We start from the raw sequence: 7,659 nt of genomic DNA, 5'->3' as shown, positions 1-7,659 counted from the left end.
ACCAGACCAGTGAAAAACATATTCCTTGCCTACAATGAAATAGAGGTGATTGGAAGAAGACCCCAAATCGTATTCAAATTAACAATATGCTTGAAATCATAAAGGGTGAAGGAATTCAGAGAAAGCTAATATCGATACGAATGTGATATACAGTTGTATAATCAGAGGTGAGATCTTAGGAAACTTAGAGTTGTCTAAAAATTCATGAATTCATGTATATGTGAAACAATATTGCAAGTAGTGGAACCACTATCAGATAATTATTTTTTTCCCATAAGGTATTTTATTGCCTCTTATTATTTATTTGTTTTTTATCCTTCAATTTTTCTGGACAATGTATTTCCTTTGTTTTACTAAGTAACTTCTTGATTATATATTTACTACCAAGGCCATTTAAATAATTCTATTTGTAAGACATAATTAAAATTCCTGGGCTTCCCTGGTGGCGCAGTGGTTGGGAGCCCGTCTGCCGATGCAGGGGACACGGGTTTGTGCCCCGGTCCGGGAGGATCCCGCATGCCGCGGAGCAGCTGGGCCCGTGAGCCATGGCCGCTGAGCCTGCGCGTCCGGAGCCTGTGCTCCGCAACTGGAGAGGCTGCAACAGTGAGAGAGAGGCCCGCGTACCGCAAAAAAAAAAAAAAAAAAATCCTATTTTTCCATGAAAAGTAAAATTAAACTCTAACAAATCCAAATAATAATTATAGCTCAAACAACTCAGGATTAGTCTAGTCATACAGAAGCTGGAACAAATTAGTTGAGAATCAAGAACAGTTTAGTTTCTTAAAGATCTCCAAATTCTAATATAAATGAACAATTTGGTGTAAGAAGAAAAAACAGGGGAAAAATTCTCTGCATGACCTCCAGTATTTCTATAGGCTTCTTGAAAATAAAGAATGCACTCATATATACTATTGTAGCAAATATTCTTAGTAGCACTGGTATTTTAACAATTAAAATCATTGCTACCAGTCCCTGCAGACGTGTGAAAAGTTTACTGTCTAAATGGCACTATAAGGTGAAACTGAATAATACAACAATAAAAATGAAGGCAGGTTAATTAAGATGAAACCCATGAAGATTTGTCTATGAGAGACATCCTATTTCATACTGTAAGTCAAATTCTTTTTCTCTCCACCCCACATTTCCAAATTTTAAAGCTTACAGTTTGAAACAAAATTTTATAATAAATTCGAGTAAAGCATTACCTGTCAAGACATACCAATATAGGTGAGGTTTAAAAAAATTCCACTTATCTTTATTTCTGTTTTAAGTGCATTTAAATCATTCTAAACAGTATATTATGAAGGAGAACAATCAGCCCAGCCAAGCTGAAAAGAGGAATGAATTTGCCCGAGAAATGAAAGGAAGAGAGCAGCTAAAAATGAAATATTTTGTGTTATTTAAATTGCAAATGTAGTTATTTTTTATCCATGTCTCCAATACCATTTTGGCAGCTCTGTATAAATGATGAAAGTAGCATCTTTTTCTTGCCACTGTTATCAACAATTTAGACAGTGCAATTAATTTCTCCTAGGTGCATGAGAATTTTTTTTTCCTTCAAAATTCTGGCAGCTGATTATTATTTTTTTTAAGTGGTCAGGGTTTCTTTCCATCTACTTGGTGGTATATCTGATAATTTCATAAAAATGATTGTGTTTATGGGGGGAAAAAAGCAAGATTAGTACCAGAAGAATAATGACTTTCTGTAGAGAATTAATAAACATGTCATTTTCTACCATTCCTTCATTTTATACTGAAAGTTTGAGCTTGTATTCAGTATTTCAGCTTCTTGAAAAGGAGATTTTCAAATGCTGTAAGTTTCTGAAGTGACTTCTAAAATAAACTGTTACTAAATATTTTCAGGTTGTTTGTAATCCGGGTCCCCCTACGTTTAAACCTCTTGACTAGGATAGGAGCGTTTAACTCAGTTTTTCCAAAGCCCAATATGCCATAAATATGCCTTTCACTGTCATTTGAACTAAGTAGTATAAACTTGGAACTGAGTCTGGTTCGACGCTATTCGTATATTTCCATTAGGTAAATAAAGTTGAGTTTGTATCTCTTGGCCTCGTGAGAGAGTGATTATTTTCATTGTTATTTTACTGCCCATCTTCTTGCTAGGGCGAGATACTTCTCAGGGGAAGGCCACCCCACTTAGTTCCACCCATGGCCCCTAAGGAGAAGTCCTGACAGACTGATTAGATCCTAGAGACCAAATTAGCTGGGGAGCCAATCTCCTGCGTCTGGAGAGAGATTTGCAAAGAAAAAAAAGACCTCTCTCTTCCATATCAGAGATTCACCTGAAACTAAGAATCTAGGCTAGCCTGTGACATTTATGTCTTCTCATGTTTCTCCCCTGTTGGGGCAGCTAGAGTTGGACAGTTCAGACATAAAAAAGCCCACAGCAGGCAGCTTGGGCTAATCCACAGACCAAGGAGCAAATGCTTTCTTTCTGGCTCTGGACCTGGCCTTTGTCCTCTGACTCCAGTGAGTGTGACTTCTGAGATTTAGGATGGATTTGAGCAAAAGGAAGCACAATTTAACAGATTTCACTCATAATAAAATGTCATGCTGGGTTTTATGTTTCTATTGTGCATGTATTTCAGAGATCTGGCGTGGTTAAGTGGCTGCCCCACATCAGTAATCCAGTATTTGTAGGGGCTCCAGAGGAATGGCCTCCTTATCTTTCTTAGACACCCCCCAAAAAAGTGGCCTTTGACTTTCTTTTTGTAATAGCTTATTAAGAGGCAGGCGGATTCTCAACCACTGCGCCACCAGGGAAGCCCTCACCATACTTTTGATATATGCTCTTGTCTACTCATGTAATTGTCAATATTTTTAGAACAAGGTTTGATGCAAGCTAAAATATAGTTATAAGCAAGTGTGTGCCAGAAATTTCTAACTTAAGAAGACACCCGTATTTACTAATTTTACGAGCTCTAGCCAAAACTGATTTTCTCTGAAAAAATATTCCATAGCTCCCCACCCTAACTGGTCTCTCCATCTATCCTCTGCTCTCCTATAACAATCTTTAAAAAGTCATTTTATTTGGCAATTAATTGTATGTGCCTTGTGATATTTCTTTAGTTTAGGTATTAACTGTTATTTGGAAATTGTCATTTTCCTTGTGTTTTTAAAAATATATCCAAATAAATTGTGAGACTTTAGAGGGCACAGATATTTTTAAATTCTGTAATAGTAATGATCACGGTTAAAGTGTATTGAGCTCTTACTACATGCCAGGTATTGTTCCATGCGTTCTACATATATCAGCACATGGGGTTTGCACCACAAATCTGTGAGGTTAGCACCATTATTAAACTTGTCATGAATGTGAAAGTCAAGTAACAGCTAGTAAGTGGTTGAGTTGTATTTGCCCTAGCCCCTAATATTTTGTCCAAAAGACTTATTTTCATAAGTAAATATTTTTATACACAGAAAATATTGAATTTGAACCCACTGAGAGGACAATGGAGCTGTCAGCCACCTCAAATATGATGACATTTATGAGTTTGCAATCCAAAGAGCTTTCACATCTCTACCTTTACATGGAAGAGAAAAACACGCTTCTGTTCAAAATAACCATAAATATGGAACGTAAGAGCTGGATGAAATACAAAATTTTCTAGTCTTTGGGACCTACTCATTTTCTCAGTTACAGTCATTGATGGGAGAGCAGGACTCTGGTCAGAGTCTTTTCAATTTAGTCTACATGGAATTCCCAGGAAATATTTTTATTGTGTTACCCTACCAGGACAGGCTGTTAGTAAATGAATTTATATAACAAAGTTTCCTTCACAAAGGTCTTAATAACAAGAATTTAACAAGATTTGCTGAGTACACCATGAGTAATAGATTTCAGAAGGTCAACAAAACCAACATTTTTATTGTGTACTATATGGTATTATATTTCATCAATTCTTTGGTCTCCATGTGGTAACCTTTCAAAAACTTTTTGGAGCACTTTCTTAAAACCACTTACTGAATTTAGATATAATCTCATAGAGCTCTGTATCACTTTTTTCTTTATGATGAGATCCAAAATATTCTTTGATTAGCATGGTTTTCTAAAGCATAACTCAAATAAATACAGGGTAAAGCATGCTTGACATTTCAATATAGCTTATTCTTCATTTTCCAGTCATTTATCTAAAACTACTTTCAACTTTAATTATATATATTTGACTTGTGATCATTTGTTTAGATGAGCCTGAAAGTAATCTGTTCAGGAAATTCTGGCATATATTGAAATCTTTTGCTCACCTTATTCCCTCTAACTGATCATTAATTCATCCATTCATTCAACTGTCAAATATTCATTAAAAGAATATATTATACACTTAACATTGCACCAGGATCTAAAGATGTTTTGCTGAGCAAAACAAACACAGTATCTTCCCCTCAGTACAGTTACGAAGCCAGACGTTAATGGAGAAATTACACCAGTATATAAATTTTAACTGTGATCAGTCATATGAATCAAAATATATTGATAACAGGCTTCCCTGATGGCGCAGTGGTTGAGAGTCCGCCTGCCAACGCAGGGGACACGGGTTCGTGCCCCAGTCCGGGAAGATCCCACATGCCGTGGAGCGGCTGGGCCCATGAGCCATGGCCGCTGAGTCTGCGCATTCGGATCCTGTGCTCCGCAACGGGAGAGGCCACAACAGTGAGAGGCCCACGTACAGCAAAAAAAAAAAAAAAAAAAAAAAAAAAAAATATATATATATATATATATATATATAGGTAACTATGAACCCTTATAGGAGATGTGTACTGTCTCTCTAATGGGGTAAGGAGGGGTAAGGTGTTGGAAGAGTCCTACCTAATGAATTTATGTTTGAAGTAGTTACACAGACAAATAGATAAAAACAGATGAGAAGATCATTCTAGGAAGAGGAAATAGCATGAGCAAATGTCCTGAGGGAGAGCACATATAATCTGGAGAAACTGAAATACACCCAATTTAGCAGAGGAATAGAAAGCAAAATATAGAGTGACACAAGAAGAGGCAAGAGCGTAATCCGACATGGGCCAGATTACATAAAATGTTAAAGATTATATTAAAGATGCCAGTGTTTATCATAAAATAATGCACTCACTAAAACTTTCAAGTTGAAAAGATAGTAACATATCAGAATTGCATTTTGAAAAGATCATAGCAACTATATTGTGGAGATCTGATTGGGAGTGGATTAAGAGTAGATGTAGGGCTTCCCTGGTGGCGCAGTGGTTGCGCGTCTGCCTACCAATGCAGGGGAGCCGGGTTCGCGCCCCGGTCTGGGAGGATCCCACATGCCGCGGAGCGGCTGGGCCCGTGAGCCATGGCCGCTGGGCCTGCGCGTCCGGAGCCTGTGCTCCGCAGCGGGAGAGGCCACAACAAAGGGAGGCCCGCATACCACAAAAAAAAAAAAAAAAAAAGAGTAGATGTAAACAAACTCAATTAAGAGTATCCTGCAGGAGACCTTCAAGATGGTGGAGGAGTAAGACGTGGAGATCACCTTCCTCCTCACAAATACATCAGAAAGACATCTTCATGTGGAGCAACTTCTACAGAACACCTACTGAACACTGGCAGAAGACCTCAGACCTCCCAAAAGGCAGGAAACTCCCCACGTACCCGGGTAGGGCAAAAGAAAAAAGAAAATACAGAGACAAAAGAATAGGGATGGGAGCACCACCTCAGGGAGGGAGCTGTGAAGGAGGAAAGGTTTCCACACACTAGAAGCCCCTTCGCAGGTGGAGACGGCGGGTGGCGGAGGGGGGAAGCTTCGGAGCCATGGAGGAGAGCGCGGCAACAGGGGTGCAGAGGGCAAAGCGGAGAGATTCCTGCACGGAGGACCTGTGCCAACCAGCACTCACCAGCCCGAGAGGCTTCTCTGCTCACCCGCCGGGGCGGGCAGGGGCTGGGAGCTGAGGTTCAGGCTTCGGTCAGATCCCAGGGAGAGGAATGGGGTTGGCTGCGTGAACACAGCCGGAAGGGGGCTAGTGTGCCACAGCTAGCCGGGAGGGAGTCCGGGAGAAGTCTGGAGCTGCCGAAGAGGCAAGGGACCATTGTTTCGGGGTGTGCAAGGAGAGGCAATTCAGAACACTGCCTAAACGAGCTCCGGAGACAGGCGTGAGCCATGGCTATCAGCTCAGACCCCAGAGACGGGCATGAGACGCTAAGGCTGCTGCTGTAGCCACCAAGAAGCCTGTGTGCAAGCACGGGTCACTATCCAAGCCTCCCCTCCTGGGAGGCTGTGCATCCCGCCACTGCCAGGGTCCCACGATCCAGGGACAACTTCCCCGGGAGAACGCACGGCACGCCTCGGGCTGGTGTAACGTCACGCCGCCACAGGCTCACCACACATTCCGTACCCCTCCCTCCCCCTGGCCTGAGCGAGCCAGAGCCCCCAAATCAGCTGCTACCTTAACCTCCTCCTGTCTGAGCAGGAACAGATACCCTCAGGCGACCTACACGCAGAGGCGGGTCCAAATCCAAAGCTGAACCCCGGGAGCTGTGTGAACAAAGAAGAGAAAGGGAAATCTCTCCCAGCAGCCTCAGGAGCAGTGGATTAAATCTCCACAATCAACTTAATATACCCTCCATCTCTGGAATACCTGAAGAGACAAAAAAATCATCCCAAAATTGAGGTGGTGGACTTTAGGAGCAACTGTAGACTTGGGGATTGCTTTCTGCATCTAATTTGTTTCTGTTCTCATGTTTATCTTAGTTTAGTATCTACAATTTATTATCATTGCTAGATTTGTTTATTGATTTGGTCGCTCTCTTCCTTTTTTTTTATATAGATATACATTTTTTTTCCTTTTTTTCTTTTGGTGAGTGTGTATGTGTATGCTTCTTTGTGTGATGCTGTCTGTACAGCTTTGCTTTTACCATTTAACCTAGAGTTCTGTCTGTCCATTTTTTTGTTTGTTTGTTTGTTTGTTAGTATAGTTTTTAGCACTTGTTATCATTGGTGGATTTGTTTTCTGGTTTGGTTCCTCTCTTCTTTCTTTTTTTTTTTTTCTTTAATTACTTTTAATTTTTTATTTTAATAACTTTATTTTATTTCATTTTATTTTGTTTTCTTTCTTTTTTTATCCCCTTTCTTCTGAACTGTGTAGCTTTCAGGGTTTTTTTTGCTATGGTCGGGTGTCAGGCCTGTGCTTCTGAGGTGGGAGAGCCAAGTTGAGGACATTGGACCACCAGAGACTTCCCACCTCCACATAGTATCAAAAGGTGAAAGCTCTCCAGCAGATTTCTATCTCAATGCTAAGACCCAGCTCCACTCAACGACCAGCAAGCAACAGTGCTGGACATCCTATGCCAACCAACTAGCAAGACAGGATCACAACCCCACCCATTAGCAGAGAGGTTGCCTAAAATCATAATACGGTCAGAGGCAACCCAAAACATACCACTGGACGTGGTCCTGCCCACCAGAAAGACAAGGTCCAGCCTCATCCACCAGAAAACAGGAACCAGTCCCCTCTCCAGGAAGCCTACACAAGCCACTGAACCAACCTTAACCACTGGGGGCAGACACCAAAAACAGTGGGAACTATGAACCTGCAGTGTGCAAAAAGGAGACCCCACACACAGTAAGTTAAGCAAAATGAGAAGACAGAGAAACACACAGCAGGTGAAGGAGCAAGGTAAAAACCCACCAGACC

The sequence above is a fragment of the Physeter macrocephalus genome, chromosome 10 (assembly GCF_002837175.3).
Source record: "Physeter macrocephalus isolate SW-GA chromosome 10, ASM283717v5, whole genome shotgun sequence".
NCBI classification, from domain to species: domain Eukaryota; kingdom Metazoa; phylum Chordata; class Mammalia; order Artiodactyla; family Physeteridae; genus Physeter; species Physeter macrocephalus.
This window is presented reverse-complemented; position numbering follows the sequence as displayed.